At 38.9% G+C, this 19897-nt stretch overlaps 1 protein-coding gene across 11 annotated transcripts in view; it reads right to left on the minus strand.

Annotated features, from left to right (window-relative positions):
- BBX (BBX high mobility group box domain containing) overlaps positions 1-19631 on the minus strand; it is a 282876-nt gene extending 263245 nt beyond the window's left edge. For 4 of the 11 annotated variants that reach the window (XM_004477500.5, XM_004477495.5, XM_058295903.2 and 1 more), the window contains exons 1-2: positions 19473-19631; positions 16199-16271 (exon numbers count right to left, since the gene is read on the minus strand). The gene's annotated coding sequence lies outside the window, so the exon portion shown is untranslated. Of the gene's footprint in view, positions 1-16198; positions 16272-17092; positions 17197-18385; positions 18472-18947; positions 19080-19339 lie in introns of those variants that run through there. The other 7 variants (XM_058295902.2, XM_004477499.5, XM_058295899.2 and 4 more) reach the window with 4 other exon arrangements.
- Positions 19632-19897: the final 266 nt, after the last annotated feature.

Here is a 19897-nt window from a genome sequence, read left to right on the forward strand (position 1 = left end):
CTCTACAATTCAAAATATTAATTAAATAATGATGTTGAAATAATTTTTAGATAAAGACACCTCCTCTTTTAAAGCTGACAGAGGTACTATATTTGATTCTCTTACTGGACTATAAAAGCTCCAATTTTTACAGAGTATCAAATAAAAATGCCCTTTAACTTTGAAAAGAAAAAAATCTTTAGCACATGCCTTCATTTCTTTGAAAACACAAGTTGATATCAACTTACAATGTGGATGTAGACCAGATATCTAAATATCTAATTAATTTTCATTATAATTTCAGAAATGTTTCACAAAGAAATGTCCTCAATACATAACCCAAATCTCACTAAAGAATTCTAAAATACACTTCAATACACATTCTTTGTCAATGTATAAGTCTACAAATTTCATTTTCTAATGCACATTTTAAAAAAGTCAAAGGGACAGTCATCCTACATAATCTTAGAGCACTCATTTTAATACATAAAGCAACTTAAGTGCCCAGAAGTTTAAGAATTTCAAGGCCCATTTTACTGATAATTTGTAAGTCACAGGACCCAAAAATTAAACACCAATACTATCTATACCATTGCTGCTCAGGTATTTAAAATGACTTAGGTTGAAAATACATTGCAAAGAAGATAAATTTGGCTTTAGGGAAGCGGACTTGGCCCAGTGGATAGGGCATCCGCCTACCACATGGGAGGTCCCCGGTTCAAACCCCGGGCCTCCTTGACCCGTGTGGAGCTGGCCCACGCGCAGTGCTGACGCACGCAAGGAGTGCAATGCCATGCAGGGGTGTCCCCCGTGTAGGGGTCCCCATGCGCAAAGAGAGCGCCCCATAAGGAGAGCCACCCAGCGCGAAAGAAAGAGCAGCCTGCCCAAGAATGGCGCCGCACACACTGAGAGCTGACACATCAAGATGACACAACAACAAAGAGACAAAGATTCCCATGCCACTGACAACAACAGAAACAGACAAGAACACACAGCAAATGGACACAGAGAACAGACAACTGCGGGGGGCGGGGGAGGAGAGAAATAAATTAAATAAAATCTAAAAAAAAAAAAGAACTTCATTTCTTTAAAAAAAAAAAAAAAAAGTTTGGCTTTATACTGTAGGCAGATCTCCAAAGAAGTAGTCATAATACCTGGGTTCTGGTCTCAGAGGAACCACTGCAAGCTCAGTGAGCTGGGTCAATTCAATTGACAACTTTGGGCCTCTTTCCTCATCGGTAAAATGGGAATAACGGAGTCCCTATTATCTACCTCAAAGCACTGCTACAAAGACTAAATAAGATAATGTCAGATAAATCAGTGTAAACGCTTAAAAGTGCAATACAAGTGAGTTACTGTCCCTTTAAGGGTGACAGTCATGTAAAAAACTAAAATTTGATGACAATGACTAACAGGCTCAGAGCAGTCTTAACTATTCAAGTCTTTATTTGCAGACCATGCCAAAGATGCAGGAGGGCTCTCTGAAGTAATTTTTATTTGACTCTGGGAAGCTTAGGCAAACTAGACTGTCTTTGTAAGGCTAAAGGGAAACTTCCTATGTTTTACTGAAGACATCAGAAATGCAAAGTAAAGCATAGTAATCTATTAACTGTTCAGATGTGAAACTTCTTTTAAAAAGGATATCCTAAATGAGACTGAACTGTAGAAGGGGGTGGGGGAGTTACCTGTTTTGACCAGTGTGTCAGAGCCAAAGAAGGATGCTTACGTCTGGTCAGCCTTTAAAGGAGTGAGATAACAGAGCAGCTTTCTCAGGGAGGAAATGTTTGTTCTCCCCAACACTGACAATGCACAATAAAATGCATGACAGATTTATTTTATGGCCATAAACTAGAATTTTTACCACCTTTTAAAAAGGACGTCTGAATAAGAAAATTCCAAAAAGGGGAGAGGAAATGCAAACTATGTTGTTTTATTTATCTTCAGTCCTAATTGTATAAGTATAGGTGGGATGATCCATGACGTATCCCAGCTTTGTGATGGGGGAAGGAGGAAGGAGATAACAGCATACATGAAATAATTACAAACTCCATTTTCTTGACAGATAATCTGTTAATGAAAGTACATTAATAATCTTTAAATAAACAGCTAAATGTGACTTGACAGTTGTGGTCACTAGCACCACTGCCAGAGCTTAAAAACATTTCTGCACAAGACATAATCCCAGAATCACTGGCCTTGCTTCAATCAGGGGCAGGATTCATTTACAAGCCTCTAATCTTGATGTTGATGCCTTCCTATAGGCTCAGGGCGTCCCATACTCGGTACATGGCATAAAACAGAGCAATTCAATTCAACAAATATTAATCAGATACTTACTATCTTATATCCTGGGCACTAGGGGTACATAGATGAATCCAGATCTTGTGCTTAAAAAGTTCAGTTTTTACTTTAAGATCTGACATTACCAGTCATTCCTCAGAGATGTTCTTGGTACCATTCTGACCCCCATGGTCTGTATCTTTCTGCCTATCTGCAGCTAGTCTACCTAGCTGTTGTCACATTTCAGGGAACCTTCTGGAACTTATCTTTTCATGTCCATGAATCTATTGTCTTTGCCAATCCCTTATGGTGAGCCGGACATTGTCCACACCCTTAACCTGACTACCCACTAGGTGGCCGAGACTTTTATAGGTATGGGGGATACTAATGAACAAAAATTGTCTCTATTCTTACCAGACCTCTCATGCTGAGCTAGATTCCATCCTCATCCTTACCAACCGGGCTAATTCTGTGTACTCCTTCAACGGTATCCACTGAGCTCCTATACCATGTTCTAAGTACTGGGCATAAAGCAATGAGGAAAACAAAGTCCCTGGTATCATGGAACTTATATAAACTTGAAGTGATACTTCCCAGATCTAACTAGTGGTCTCCAAAGTGGGGTTCTCACACACCAAAATGTGCACAGTAGTACAGTGGGTAAGAAGAAAATATTATAATTTTTCTTTACATTCAATTTATCTAATTTTTTACATTCAATTTATCTAACCCTTTAAAAATTTCTAAACTATTTATATTTTATAATATAGTAATGGTCCAGTACATATAATTTATAAATAAATGTACATATATTGAAGATACATGCTCAAATTCTTTTACTGACAAGGTATGGCATTTAATAAATTTGGAGACCACTGGCTTGTATGATACCACACATCTGAGGTGAGGTGCTTGGTGGCAATAGCCTATGCCTTCTGCTAAGTCTGTTTTTTCTTGAATAGATTAAGTAAAGATTTTATAAGGATGTCTAATTAAACTATTACAACCAAAGTTCAAATTCACCCCAATTTCCCCTCCTTGATCATCTCCTGTCACCCCATACTCACCAACCCCTTTATTTCATGGATACTGTAGCATCTTTACTTTCTACTTTATATTTGGTATATGTGTATCATTACTATACTGGAAAAATCCTGAGACCAGAACCTTGTCATTATTCTTCAGCCTCCATAATTCCTAAACCAGCTTTGCACACTGTGAGCACTCAATAAATGTGTTACATAAACTAAAGACAATTCAATACAAGGAACCCAAAATCATCAAACAGATATAACAGAAGCCAATTATTTGCTTTACCAAGGATTCCTCCGCTTCATAAATGACTAGTCTGTTTTCCTTTAAGCAGATTCCCTATGTTGTACTTTACAGATCATTGGTTACTTAATATAGAGACCTGGGAATCATAAATCTTCAATCCATGAAATCAGAAACTACTGTTAATTGAAGATCAAGTAGAAATAAAATATGACTGGGGAGTGGATGTGGCTCAAGCAGCTGATCACCTGCTTCCCACATGGAAAGCCCTAGGTTGGGTTGGGTTCCTGGTGTGTCCTTGGGGAAAAAAAAAAAAAAAAGAAAAAATCAACTCAGGAGAGCATATGTGGCTCAGTGGTTGAGTACCGGCTTCCCACATATGAGGTCCCAGGTTCAATCCCCAGCCCCAGTACCTCAAAAAAAAAAAAAAAAGAAATACTGTAAATATGGAGCATTCTGAAATTACGATATGGCACTAAGAATATATACCTATATTCTGAAAAACTAAGTCAAAACTTTTCAGAAAATATCTGTTTATGGAGAAAAGTACAGATTACCCTCATTCTTAAGCATATATGTTAGACTTGAAAGCCATCTAGCTATATTAGAAATACATGTGAGAGATAACACAGAAGGCAAGAAAAAAAAAAAAGGAAAGAAAAGGAGATCCACTTCCTAACAAACCAATTCATGATCAGTTTCTTATACAGTAACCCCATCAGTAGATGTGTGAGAAACCAGGTCCTCACATATGTACTTTGTACCCACATGTGACTGCATTCTAAGAGACATCTCCAGCTAAAGAAAACTTTTGCATGGATTTATATTACTCATACAGAGACTATACGTAGAAAAAAATTTTTTTGAAGACTCTGGCCTTACAACCAATCTGAACATGTTTCCTGGAACTACCAAGAATATACTGCACCGAGCAAGATGAGAACACACATCTACATGTAAAAGTTACAAAGTTCATTATTTCCATGAGAACTAGCAAATATTGAGATCAATAATGAAATCAACGACTTCCATGATGTCAAAAAGCCCTAACTCAGAGAATGGAAGAAAGGCACACAAGTTATTATCTTTGTGTCTCTGTTCCTCTTTGCTGATTTAATGCTCAATGTTGAGAACATATGAAGAAGTATTTTCCCAGATCAGCTTCTTCTTTATGATTTCACTTATGAATGTATTTGTTTGTTATTAACGCACCCAGGGTTGGCATCTGGAACATGGAGCACAATAATTCAGAAACAAAGTTTTAATCCAAACTGGGCTGATGTCCATAAATGAACAGCCAAAAAGAGGGCCATAAGCAAAACTGGGGGAAAATGCATAAAAGCTGAAGTACAATAAACCTAAAAGTCATGAATAAAAGAAGCCATAATGATGGTTTGAATAAAGTCAAAGGAAATCCAAAGATCAGACCCAGATCCCTATGCATAAAAGAGAAGGAAGACAAATTTATCAGTGCCCTCTGTGCCATGGCTTACCAAACCACAAAAGAAGTCCCAACTCTAAGTACGGGTTAAAAATATCCTGCAAAAATCTGAAAACTGCTTGATAGAAGTACTGCACATAATTTGTAATCTATAATTTGTCATCAAAAGAAAAACACATTTTCCCCTCTTTAGAATCCTCTGTTGTGTTTAATACTTGGGGCTTTAGATAGCTTTGTTAAAATTATTATTATTTTTTAAGATACATAAATCACACAAAATGTTACATTAAAAAATATAAGAGGTTCCCATATATCCCACTCCCCACACTCCCCACTCATCCCACATCAACAACTTCTTTCATTAGTGTGGTACATTCACTGCATTTGATGGATAGATTTTCAAGCACTGCTATACAGCATGGATTAGTTTATGTTGTAGTTTACACTCGGATCTCCGAGTCTATTCAGTGGATTCGGCAGGATATATAATGTCCTGCATCTGTCCCTGCAATATCATCAGGACAACTCCAAGTCCCAAAAATGTCCCCATATCACACCTCTTTTTCCCTCTCCCTGCCTTCAGCAACTCTGGTGGCCACTGTCTCCACATCAGTGATATAATTTCTTCCATTGTTGGAGTCACAATAATTCTATAGTAGAATACCAGTAAATCCACTCAAATCTGTATTTTATTCCTCCATCCTGAGGACCCTGGGATGGTGATGCCCACTCTCGATTAAGAGGGGGCTTAGACTCCACATGGCTGATGGATGGGAATCTCCTGCTTGCAGTTATAGACTCTCGGTTCCTTGGACTGGTGGCTGACTATCCTCACCTCCTTGTTAGCTGATCTGGCTAAGTCCAACGAACTGGAGAGTAGGTGCTCCAACACCACTGAGGCTCAGGGCTCAGCTGGCACGTGGACAGTCCAGAGATTCAAGTCTCCTGGGCATACACCAACCCCAGCGCCAAACATAGGTTCAGTAAAAGTGACAGAAGAGACTTATTAATATACTTCTAATTAGTCTAATTCACTTCAGTAAAAGTTGGCTATACTAGTTTATAACATTTTTATTAGCATGTGCTTAGGACCTCTGAATGTCTAGTTAAAACTTCCTGGTCTATTAAACATGGTTTTAACATCATATGGTATTTTTGGACTTCTCGTTGAGAAGTTACACAAAAAACTTCCCTTTAGTTCAATCATGTTATCATTATACATTGTAACATTAACAACAAATGAAAAAATGTCCAAAATAGTTAACAGTAATATAACTTTTAAACAAAAATTGAATGCTTTACCCCCCAAAAAAAACTGTTAACATTCTTTTAAATATACCAGAAGTCAAAAGGATGTGCTAATATTCAAATAAGAGCCAAATAGTCTTGGAAGCCTGCTCTTTAAAATCCACTCCAGTGCTTGGGCCAAATTAGTTTTATAACCCTAGTGGCAATTAGGGCAAACTACCATAAGCAAGCTACACATTTCAACATCCAGCTCCTATGTCGAATTAGCCAGTTTTTCACTGGTATTTACTCAGCACTATTTTTACACCACATCTATTACAATTAGCACAGAATGACCTACATTATAGTTACATGGACTGTCCTTTTCCAACCAGTAGAACATGCTTTGAGGACAAGTACTGTTTCATACTCATCTTTATAATCCCTAAGTTTAACCAACACGCTGCACCACTTTTAGTTCATGAAGGTTGAATTAAACTATAGTATTGCTACAGAGTCACTTGACCAAATTATTTAATTACAAAATGTTACTCTTTGAATGTGACCCAAGAAAACAAGTGGAAAGAAAAAATGTCAAATGCCTTAACACTTAAATTAATTCAGTTTAACAACCTACTTGAAATGAGAACAATTTGGAAGTGGAATATGGTAGGGAGATGAAACACAACAACTGCAAGTCCAACACCTTGGTAAAGTATCATTCAGCTAAAACAATGCAAGAAGAGCATACTCTTAGTAGGATAATCATCTGCAAAATCCACTTTGCAAAATTAGATAACCACTGATTTACATGTTTCATGGATCAGAGAAAGAGAAGTCATTTAAAAGTTAAAGAATGACAAAATTTTATCTTCTATATCTGAATTAGGCTCTCAATTGCTGAATTTGCAAAGACAAAAGAACTTAATTTCAGCTGAATAGGGCTCTTAGTGCAAAAAAGCAACATGTTACTTTTTATTTTCTAAATGATTTGCTACTTATATACAAAAGCGTAATGTATAAAATATCTTCTCTTTATCACAGCAGAAATAGGAATTTTTTTTAAGAAATATAAAGTGTCCATAGGCTTACTTCCAAAACTGATGAATTACAACTCTGACTGACCTTGTATCTACTTCATGTCTGATCATCAATCTGAAGTGAAGGCCAAGAACCTACTTACTAATCTTTCCACTAATACAGACTTTCTCTTCAAAGTAAATATGTCAGAAATCGATCCATGTTATATTGTTATATTCTTCTAGTAAAATATATTCACTAATTAAATATTAAAGTTGCCAGAGTAAAAAAATCATAGAATATTCAGCTAGGAAAAGTCAATTCCCGACGAAAGAAGGAATGATTTCTACTGGCATATCAGAGGAATTAATAAATATTAAAAATAATTAAGTTGATATTACATATTTCTACAGTAGATATACCAACTAGAAAGAAAACTGGCTAAACATCAATTTGTAAACTAAGTATTGGACTTTTTTCATCTCTGAGGGAGACCTCAGAGATGAGAATTTACCACAGATCCTAGCTTTTTCTCCCAGCCCCTTAGGAATGATAGCAACAGAATGCCAACACTATCACTTCCAAAGGGATAAGATTTCTCTTTCGGGAGAAAGAAAAATTGGAAATTCTTGGCTGAAAGTCATCCCAGTCTTTCATTTCTAACATCTCGGAATGTGGCCCTAAAAGCGGGCAAATATAGAGACACCCCAGGAGAAAGAGACACTACAAAAAGGCATTCTAAGCATGGTACTGTGACTCACAAGCTGTGTAACCTTCGACAACTTACTTAACTTGAGACTTGGTTTACTGCCATTAAAACAGGGTTACCTTCTCATCAGAAAGTTGTGATAAATGAATAAGGTAGTATAAATAAAACATGTGCCTTAAGTCTGTCCCTCAGCCCAAATTATCTTTCTCCCTTCCTCCCAATGTAAAATACTATTTTTGGAGAACTCTTCTAAAAACGGCATTCGACATCCCCTTAAATATAAATGAAACAGTATAGTTATTCTGTCACCCTACAGAACAAAAATGTTTGGCATAAGGAGTTTACTTCAATTTATTTCATAAAAACAACAGGTGTCCTGATTTCACATTGCTCTTCTAAAGGCACCTGATAATCCTGCTCAAATGACACTTATATGTAGGGAATTGTATAAGTCTCAAACTCATTTATCAAGAATCTTATTACATGTGTAGTGATAAATACTAAAGGACTCAACTAATTCTTAAATTCAAATAAACATAAAAAATTTCAACTCCAAACTCCCATTTGCAAACATCTGTAGGCAGTACTACAGATCTTAACGAATACAATGATGGACTAAGATTGATAAACAGAGAAATAGATGAAGGGAGGGAAAGGGGGTTATTACTATAACTTTAGTAACTCAAAAGATAAAGCTTGACATTTGTACGTAGATACTTTCTCATTTTGCTCCATATTCCACTATATTACCTTTGCAGTCCATGAAAATGTTATCCACACTTCGGTAAGTTTTGAGAGGTACACCAAGAACTGAAAAAACCTCAACATTTTTTTAATAGTAAATATTTTAATATTTTTTAATATTTAAAAAAATCAGCAGCAAGTAAGTCTCCCTCTGAATTACTCAATCTGTGGCTTTCCTACACTAAGGGATATAGTCATTTCAATAAAAATGAAAGAAGGAAAATTTTCTTTAGCCATTAGTAGTTTCAGTGTATACCAAATGAAGACTGATATAAGTCTTACCATAATAACAGACAAGAAATAGCTATTATTCTATTTCTAGAGTGTCACATACTCTTCCTCACATCACACGTTTTAGTTTTCCATGGTGTTTTTGGAGGAGATTAAAAGTAAAAAATAAAGTCCTAACTTAACATTTCATCATTAATTACTGAAACTAAAGGTACCTAGAACCTCTATAAAACAATTACAAACCGAAAACATTCTTGCCTGAGAACAGATTAAATTTGTAGAAGGCACTTTCTATTTTTACTTTCCTGATAGATTAAAAGCAAGGTGCAAGTGGCTATGAAAAAAGAGGAAATATAATCCATTCATGAAACCTTTAAAAACAGTAAACTATAATGAATTTTGTTCACTATTATATAATAGCCATTCAACATAAGGTTTCAAATGTTAAGAAGATTTCATTGTGTTTTTATTTAATAAAACTAAAAACTACCACAACAGAAACAAAGGAATCACAATGGCAAAATGGATAAGAAAGATTGATTTAATTGTGTCCTGTGTTTTTTCTTAACCAGGAGCCTTTCACTCTGCTCAACATAGAAGGTGCAAATACCACTTTTCTTACCTGATTTTACAGCATCATATATTACACCCTTATATTTGGAGTCCCTGGGTTTCAAAAGACGGTTGGATTGAGTTAATATACACAATGTTAAGAAATCGGCCACGATTCTTACAATGAACTCAAAATGTGCAAATGATCATTGATCAAAATTAGCAAAATGATTTTCATTGTGCTGGATGGAGCAATAACAGATAATTTTACTCTGCAGACTAAGGAAGTCAATATGACAGAAATCACAATCCTCTATTTGAAACCCTTAAACTCTAGGTATGCTTCAGGATTCATATTTTTGTAGATTTTAAAAAGGTAAAATGGTACATATAGCACAAATTATATAATAGCCATAGCTAGATCTAGGGCAGCAGTCTATAATCATATTACTATTTCACAGCAAAATCTGTGAATATTTTTTTCTAAATGGGCTCTAAAACTACTTCAAACCTTCCCATAACAGCTCAGGTCAGATTTTGCCATGAAGTGAGTTTTGATGCCTAACTTAAAGGGGAAAAATATTAATTTTTCAGAGTTTTAGATGAAACTATAAAAGCATTTTCAAAGTACATAGAATGTATTAATTTATCAGAAATCAGAGCGTATGGTAAATTAAAAGTACAGCAAAGTAGGAAGATGTTCATGCCATATTGGCCATGTCCTTAAAAATTAAAAGTGCAAAGTTACTTACTTTTAATTTATTCATTTATTTGGCTAAATAGTGACACTACTTAAAAATAAATTTCTATGTTAGAAGCAGTGTGTATTTGAGTAAGATAATACTATTTGACTACTCTGATACCTGTAGTCTTCTGTACTTCCTCTACATTTTATGAGGTGTTGCATGCTCACTAGCTTTTGGTTTTTAGATTGTTTGAGATTTCGGGAATTGGTTATTTTCCATTCATTTTCTCCTTAGTTTGCCCCTATTAAGTGTCTACTTTATGCAGTGCAATTTGTTAAATCCTCCGAACATAATGAGAACAATTTTCATGCTTTTACACAAAGGTGAGTTTTAACTAGTTGTGAGAAGAGTGTTGCAAGCCATTAAATTACAAACACAGTACCAAAAATTGAAAATGATTTTATATATATATATATATAAAATTTGGCATATATATACATATATAACATACATACATGTATGTGTTATAGGTATGTGTGTGTGTGTATATATATACACACATACATATATATATGCAAGGTTTTCATTATGATAGCTTCATTATCACTTGTATTCCAATATGCTTTCGTGTTAAGAAAAGGAGTGGTTTTGAGAACATTGACCAGGATAAATCCTCCCTATCTACAATCAGGGAAATCATAATGTCTAACATATAAACATCATTCACATGTGTCTTGGTGGGAAAAGTTGAGAACTAATGCTCCAAGACATTCTAAGATATATTAATGCCATCCGAGAAAGGGTCCAGTGGTGTCAACTGAATACCTTGAAATATGAAAGAGCTGTTCTCTCGTCCGATGCTGTGTGACTCTGATTTTTAAAGACTTGGGAAAACCACTTCCCGAACCTGAAGAAACACTCTATTTAACTGTGGTATGTCTCAGCTTTTCTTTTCTTTGTCATTTCAGGTTTTTCTTATTTCCTTCAGTAACATATTACTTGTCAAACACCTCACAACTAGTCAAAAATGCACCAGTGTGTCATGACAGGGCTAACAATCATTTCAGAGAAAACAAAAATTAAAAGGCACAGTGTCAATAAATTTCAAACTTAGTAGGGGCCAAGGTGAGGTGAGACAGAACCATAAAAACTGACGTATCTTGAGAACGAACTGTGAGTTAAGAGTCATTACATACATTATTGTCTTGTTGATACAACTTTGCCTGGTCAATAGTAATACTCCCATTTTACACGTAAAATAATGAAGCTTCAAGAGACTAGGTAAGGTATGCTCAAGGTCCCTCAGCTGGTAAGCAAGAGGCAGCAGGGCTCTTTAAAGGTTGTCAAAGCCCATGCTCTTTACACAACACCTGCTACTAGGGCAATATCTACAGAGGGTGATGAGGGCACTCTCAGTAATGCAAATATGAAGACTGAAATACAGCTACAGAAGCTGGAAGCTGGAAGGGACCTCAACAACAATGAACTCTAACACCACATACAACGCATGTCTCCCATTCAGTCTTTAGCTATTCATCCCTTATACCACCCACTAGCTTCAAAATCATCTACCGTATTGTTAAAACACAGTTTTCTGGGCCACAGAACAAGGAGTCGGACAAGCTAGGATTGGGGCCTGGGAACTTCCATTTTAGCAAGTACTCTAAGGTTGGTGTTTTTCAAACTATAAGTTCAATTTAGTGGGTGTCTATTTTTTTTTGAAATAAAATAGCATGGGAGAGATAAGTTTTGTAAAGATTAGTTAGGAATAGAAAATATCAGAGAGCATTATTCTTAGTACTGTTTCAGCTTTTATATGTGGATTGGGATGTAAGGTGTTTCTTACCATAGGTTTCAGTCACTTGAATATGGTTAAAGGAGGAAATTTTAGGTTGTATATATGTTACTAAAATAATTTTTTTATTTAAAAAATAAAGAACAATGGTAGAGACATAGCTGCTTTAAACAATTTTGATCCTAGTTCTTATGTCTCCTTTAAAATAAGTTATCAATCATTAGCTTACCTATTTTTTTACAAAAAAAAATATAAAATTCTATGTCCTTTTTAGCATTTCAATTCTCCCATTTCAGGAGCTTCTGTTTTACTCCTTAACCTTTTTATCTGAGGACTCTGTTTGACAATTTGTTTAACTATTTAATCAACATTTTACAACTCTTTCAAGATTTAAGACTTCATAAAATTCAACTCATTCTTGCTAAGTTTTACTCTGTATTTTTATACAACTTCTTCACTGTCTTAAGTTATTTCATTATCTAGATACTTGAACAGACTCACATATTTGAAATTATTAAGTTTATATTTTGGTAGGTGTGTCAGTACTTCATGGTCTATATTTAAACATTTAAGATTTTTTTATTCCCTCATTCTCTTATCTTCTCTCTATTTATATGTACTTTTAGATAGAATACTTTACTTTTGCATTTTTCTCATATAACTAGTACTTACTTTCTCATCTTTTTAAAAGGAAAAAAAAAACAATCCCCATTAATACATGCGAATTTCCTGTGTCTATCTTTATAGTTTAAAAATGATGTACTGGCATTTCAAGGAACTATAATTGCCTTCTAAGGGACAAGATGAAACACATGTGAATGTCAAGTGAAGTGGTACTGGAAAAGTTCTTTCCGCTGGTAGGACTTAAAAAAATACAGAATATCTACAATTCAAGTATGTGTGACTGCCCTTTAGGAAGTACAGACCTTCTGACTGAATTACAGTCACTGACCCTTCAAGCTGTAAAATCATTCATTCAGTGTTTTTAGCCTTTGTTCTTACAAACTACCTTCAGAGCAATGGTCCTCAAAGTATAGTTAAGGACCGCCTGAATCACATTACCTGGAGCATATGATAAAAATGAAGCAGTTAAGTTACAATGTTTTTGCTGGAGTTAGGTGGTTTTCATTTCATACTGAGAGGAAGGAATCTGATAAAAAATATAGGAGAAATATTATATGCCTAGCAGACCTATTTTAAAAGTGCCCTGAATGGGGAAATGTTAAAAAAATATACGAGGTGGACTTTAAACCACAAGTTCAAGAAAAGTGTCTTCATCTTAAGTACCTTTTTAATTTTAAATCTTAGAATATATTTATGCCACACATGGTGATGCAATATGCCAAAATTAATTATATAAATTTAGTAATTTAGAGTATTTAAATATCCTAATTTTTTAAATTTTCAGCACATTTATGAAATACTAATAATAATTTCAGGGATTTTCTTTAGTACAGCAAAAAAAGGCATGCTGGTAATGAGACATTTGAAGTGGGCTCGAGACATGAAGCCTTTACTAATTCTATTAAAGATTTCTAATTAAAAGTAATTGATATTCATAGTAAGATCCATTTACACATATGACCCTTCCTTTTTAACCTGTGTTCGTTAGAGAAATGTCAGAGAAAGTATAGTTGAAGTATGGTGGTTGAGGCTATTTAGTAATTGTGTCTGCAATTTTATTGGAAAATGTGGCTTTATCAATACTTAAGCCAAATGAGGTTGATTTTTATGAGTTTCATCACATTATTTTAACACCTATTGTTCCCAGGAGTTAAAACAGAAAACTTATCAATTACAGAGTTACTCACAGCACAGGCAAACCATAATCATACGTACATCATCTCTTTCACTCAAAGCTATGTTCTGAACTCAGTCTAAACAAATTTTCTGTTTCAAAAGATTAAGCATAAAGAACAGGTCTAAAGATCAAGGTGTTATATGTTTTAAAAATTATGTTAAAATAGAATCTATCAAAATTTTAAGCCTAGAACATCTTTTTCTTTGAATCTGAGTACAAAGTTCAAGACAAATTTAAAATCAGATCTCAAAATAGCAATTTTTCTTTTACTATCTAAGTCTATAGCGGAAGATTCTTCCTAAAAGTGCCTCAGTACATTCAGAGATGCAACACTAAGAAACAGCAGCTAGCATTACACATGAAATGCAAATTAAGATTTCAATTTCAAAACTTACTAGGAAATATGAATAATAATAAAATGAGAAGTTTGGAAACTCTTCATTATATAAAAAGCAAAAACATCTTTAACTTATTATGATAATAAAGCCTAAAATCTAATAAATACATTTTAAATGCAAATAACGGGTACCTCATTGTCAGTGTGACTTATTAGATCAATATTACAAGTTTTACACTTTAAAATCTACTTCTCTGACTTCAAAGACCAAGACTGTTCTTGAAAATACTGTTCTTAATGAAACAGTCATTTCATATCTCAAAGAAATGCAAAAGCTCATCAGATAACTTTTATTCTGGAAATGACTAATTTCCATATTAATTTTAGAATTGGTCAAATATATATATTTCCATGGGTAAAAAACTAACATTATAAGTTTGGTCCAGTGAACAAAATAATGTGCCTCACATGTATACATGTGGTGGAGTTTAGTAATCAGGAATGCATTTTGAAATACTCTTGCCATATGTTCAAAATTGAAAAACTTCTCTCCAAACAAGCTTTAAAAAAATCCAACACCAAAATTCACATATTTTAGTGTGAACTAACTTCATCTTATAGATCTATCTCATTCTGACCACTCCAACTGACCTACTATATATGTGGCTTATTATGAAATTGCCAACTGAATGAAGCACATAATTATCTGAAATAATGTAATAGTTACAGTCCATAAAAAAATGCTGGACACAGAGCTTTTATTATATGAATCATCTAAAGCCCTTACTATTGTCAAAGTCTATTTGCTACAGTGTAGAGACTACCAAAAGGGCCTGGTCTTCATACTCAATGTCTCTTACTACTCAAGCACAATGTTTTGATAAGGTAAATAATAGTCCAGCAAGCTAGGAAAGAAAATACAAGGTCATTAAATTTTTCTCCCATGGAAAACTAAATTCAATTTCATTCACAAAATACAATCTCCATCTTCACAATGATAATATTATAAAGCTTATTTACTCAATTTAGTACAACTAATTTTCTTAACGTATGAGCAACCCAGAGTACATGGGATATTCCTTACAACAGAAGGGAAAAGTTGCAAGTTGATCCTCTACAGTTTGGACTCACCACATTGCTTTAAAATGGTCTTTAAAACCTCAGTTTTCACATCAACCATTTTATCATAAAATAGATGATAAAATGTGCAAGTTGATTGCTGTGTGGTTTTTGTGCTTGCAGAATGGATCAACTTTCTGCTTTGTACAGGGAGTAGGGAATGAGGATGCTGGAGGCACCCTAGAATTTCAGCTGAGCTACTCCCCATTCTCTGCTTTGGATACTGGAAGTCCTTCCTGAATTGTGGTTCCTGCATTGGTCAGGAAATAAACTTTTAGATGCTTGCTGTCTCACAAGTATTTCATCAATTTTTCCATTTGACGGCATCTATCTGAAAAAGGCACTTAACAGCAGATCTCAAAGTTGCTGTTTATTGTACAGACTGTTAAAACGTTCCTAATTTCAAATAAAATTATGATCAATTTGGACACAGGTATCTGCCTTTGGAATCTAGCTCACGTACTGTAGCTGAGAGCTAGATTTACTACACTACCCAATCCATCCTTTCCCACCCCAAAAGTTAACAGTCCAGACATCACAGGTTACTCAAAAAAGAGAGCCTGGCAAAGAATAAGTAAATGTCAGTCACTATAGAGAGGACTTCTTCACAATATTTCCTTGGGTCTTTAACAATTCTCTCCACTCATAACCTGCAATCTTTCTAAAGTATTGTCTAGCATTAAATTTCACAGGCCTTCAACTCTGTGTAAAATGGCATCAATTAAAATGCCTATTTTGACAATAAGTTTTCAAATGATGAACATGTGCAGACAATCATTAGAGAACATTTAAAATCACCATCTTAAAATAATAATCCCCAAATGAATTCTAAATACCAAGAATCATAATTTGACTTCTGCTGTGAGAAATTCAGTAAGACAAACTTTCTGGGGTATTGCAACCCCAATACAGCATCTTCTCTGTAAGAACAATAAGGACCCTTATATCAGTACTTTACTAATAACCATCCCACTTCCCTGTATGAAGAGTTTGCATACTTACTCAGGAAGGCAAATGGAAAAGTACACAGGGTGGAAGGTGAACTGCGGCAAACCCTTTGTCATATGATAGTGACCTATAAAGTGTCAAATAAGGTACATCATCAGTATGGTAGGGTTTTACAATAAAGTCCCAAGTACCCTTAACATTTATGAAAGAAGAACCCAGAAACCTAGGAGTTTAGTTCCCCACCAATCCCTTCCCTCTCTCCACGCTGCACGCAGGAACGGAATCGTGGGTCAGGAAAGGTTCCCAGTATCCAAAGGCAGAGAATGGAAAGCAGCCCAGCTGGCACTCTAGGGTGCCTCCAGCATCCTCACTCTCTACTCCCCGTATGTACAAAGCAGAAAGTTGATCCATTCTACAAACGCAAAACTCACACCGCGATCAACTTGCACAAGTGAATGCCGTTCCCCCGAAATATACCAGGACCCAAATCATAGGATCAATAGGCAGCCCGCGTCTGTGCCGTGCCTAGGAGCCGGCAGGAGGTGGCACGGCGGCGGCGGCGACAGAGGATCCAGGTAATGTAGCCCTCAGCCCTGCAGACCTGGGCGTCCACAGATGTCGTCCAAATGCCTGGCCCCGGTCGCAATCTTGAGATTAGAAATTGTGAACCGACCAGGAAAAACACATTCGCCAGAGCACCCCCCGCAGCAAGTGCAGGGCCACCAGGTCTGCTAGATCGGGGTGGGGGGAGCTAGGAAATGGGGAGAAGGGAGGGAGCGAGGGATCCCACCCCAGCTTTGCTGCTGGTCACCATCAACTTTGCATCTTAGTACAAAATGTCGATCTTAAAGGCTGACAAGACAGAGCAGAGGGAGAAAAAGAAAGGGAATAGAGTCCATCTTGCTTTGGGGAAGAGGGGGGAGAAAAAAAAAAATGAAGTGCAAATACCACACTCCGGGCGTAAAAGTCTGCTAAACACCTTTCCATAGCGGCGGAGCAACGAGTGGGGTGTCTCCGTCCCCATGCCCGCTCCAAGTGGCGGCGATCTGGACAGAAAACACCTCCCTCTCCTCCTCTTCCTCCTCCTTCCCCTCCTCCTCCCTCTTCTCCTCCTCCTCCTCCTCCTCCTCCCGCGGGCCCCAGCGAAGATCCCGCCGCCACCACCGCTGCCTCCGCTGCCCCCCGGGGAGGCACCGCCGCCACCGGGCCGGCGCTGCCATTCCAGGCTTGGACCCCGCGGCGCTGGGCGCCTGGGGCCGAGTGCGGGGTGGCCGCACAGGGACGTCCGCGCCGGGCACCCCGGGCGCACCGTCGCCGCGGACTAGCCACAAAAGTAGCGCGAGCAGAGGTGGCGGTGGCGCGCAGGGGAAGGGGGCGCGCGTGGGGGCCCTCACGCCGCGAGTGGGCAACCCCAGGAGATGACGAAGAACGCCGATCCCCGCACGGGGAAAGTACCCCAGTCCCCGCCAGCCAGCCCCGCGAACCGCAGCCCGGCGTCTGCGGCAGGGAGACTAGAACTGGACGTGTCATTAGCAGGACAGGCAATGGTTTCAAAGCCCCAGGCCAATGACCATTAGCAGAGGCAGAGCTCGCTCCGTCCCCATCCCCCACAACCTCCACCCACCTTCCCCTCCGTCCACCCCCCCACCTCCTCCCCTCCTCGCGAAACTTTTCAACAAGATCCACCTGGGCTTATTTGTCCTCAGACAGTTAAAATATTGACTAGACTCTACACATTGGCAGGGAAGGGGAATGCACGCTTTATTTTTCCTTTCTACAGAAAGGAAAGCAAAAAATAGCTTCTCTCTCCGTTTCTCCCTCTCCCCCCCCCTCTGTCGTACATGTTGTCTTAGCTTTTTGCATCGTTTCGTTTTACCTTCCTCATTTAGCAGAAATGATCGCAGATATTTCACACGTAAACGTGTTCCAGATCCTTAGATTCAGGGTCCTTGTACCTTACAGAACTCGGGTTTGGTCTCAGTTACGTTAAGTTTCAGACAATACCAAAAAATAAAAAATATTGAATTTCTGAGGGCGAGCGAGCGAGACAAGGTGGAGGAGGAAAAGAAACCTCGAGTCTGATTTCAGTTAATTTACCAGCGACCCGGATCGCAGCAAATAACAGTGTAACGAGTGTGGCTTAAGAGGACTGGGGAGCTCTTTCTAGAGGCATCGACCCCATCCCCGGATAAAAGATCTGCAAGTTTTCTGTCATCGCTACCATGCAATGCCATAACTTACCTTCAGAAATAAGACTTTAAACAGCCAAGGCCTTCTTCCTCCCCTCCGCCACCACCCCCAGCCTCGCTCTCTCCACCTTAAACTTATTGACACAACATAATCCTACATTCAAGCAAAATCCTGACACAGCCTCCCTCCTCTTCCCCCTCCTCTCTTCCCTCCCGTTCTCGTTCTCTCGTTCTCCTCCCCCCAAACCTCCCCTCTTTCCCTCTCTCTTCTGTCTCTCTCCCCTTCTCCCTCGCCCTCTTCCCTCTCTCCCCCTATTCTTCCTCCTGGCTACTCTGGCACTAAAACAGCACTTTCTCTACTCGCCGCGCATTTGGTTAGTGCGGGGGGGGGGGGGGGGGGGGGGGGAGGTGAGAGGGCACCGATCCGCGGGGCCGGAACACCCAAATCCCAACTCTCCAGATGAACGAGCAACTGGGCTGCTGTTTCTGGTCACCAACGCAAACGAAATGTTCAATAAATCCACTGAGGACTGGATCCTAGTACCTTCCTCCCCTGCCCTAGCTCCCCAGGCCCCACCTCCCCGGCAGTCGAGCCCGAGCTAGGATCCACGTACTTTCGCCAAGATGAAGTTTAGGGCTCCCCGGGCGGCCAGGAGCCGCCCGCCGGCGTGAGGGCTCTGTTGTTGTTTTCCTCCCGCGGCTCTTGCCCGCTCCCCGGCTCCCGTGCCCCTCTCGAGCAGCGCTGCCTGTGTGCCGAGAGGTGCTGGTTGCAAACGCAGCCTGGCACTGGCTGGCCTACTACTCCCCAGCCCGGCCCCCAGCCTCCTGCTCGCAGGGCACTGCCTCCTCGTCCCCCGCCGCCCGCCGGCGCGGGCGCCGCGACCCTCGCCTCCAACCTCTCCCGACCCAAAGTTTTGGCGGAGGGGGAAAGTGCCCAGGGATACGGCCGGCTGGCGACGGCTTCGGACGCGCGGGGTTCCCTCCGTCTTCCTCAAGTCCACCCTACCGGCTGCCGCCGCCGCCGCCGCTGCTCCTGCCGCGGAGTCCTTGGGGCTGCAGCCCGGCGGCTCGCAAGTGAGTATGAAAACAGAAAGTGTGGGGAGAGCGCCCGGGAAGGGCTGGGGATGGGGGGCGCTTACCTCCCGGGCTCGCCGGGCGTGAGGGTGTGTGTGTGTGGCTCGCCCTCAGCGGCCAGTCAGGGTTTCTCTATGGGAAAGTAGAGAGGAGCTCGCGGAGCCGCTCTGCCTCCGCTTCACTGTACACTGCTCCACATACAGTACATGCAACCCGGAGAGACTGAAAACACTCATTTTATATAAGGCAGCCTACCATTGGCCCGCGTCTTGACGGACAGGCCGCGCCACCAAACAGGAAGCCTGTTACACCCAAACACACGCACACATACACACATTTTACAGAGACACACAAAGATCATCACATTTTCTATTTTCTAATGTTCGGGACCTGTAGACAGTAGGAGAAGACAGATAGAGAGGCCCAGAAGAGTGGGGTAAAGGGTAGAAACCCTTCTTGGACCAAGTTGCAAGGCTTAAAACTGGTGTCC

This window comes from Dasypus novemcinctus, chromosome 4, assembly GCF_030445035.2.
Source record: "Dasypus novemcinctus isolate mDasNov1 chromosome 4, mDasNov1.1.hap2, whole genome shotgun sequence".
NCBI classification, from domain to species: domain Eukaryota; kingdom Metazoa; phylum Chordata; class Mammalia; order Cingulata; family Dasypodidae; genus Dasypus; species Dasypus novemcinctus.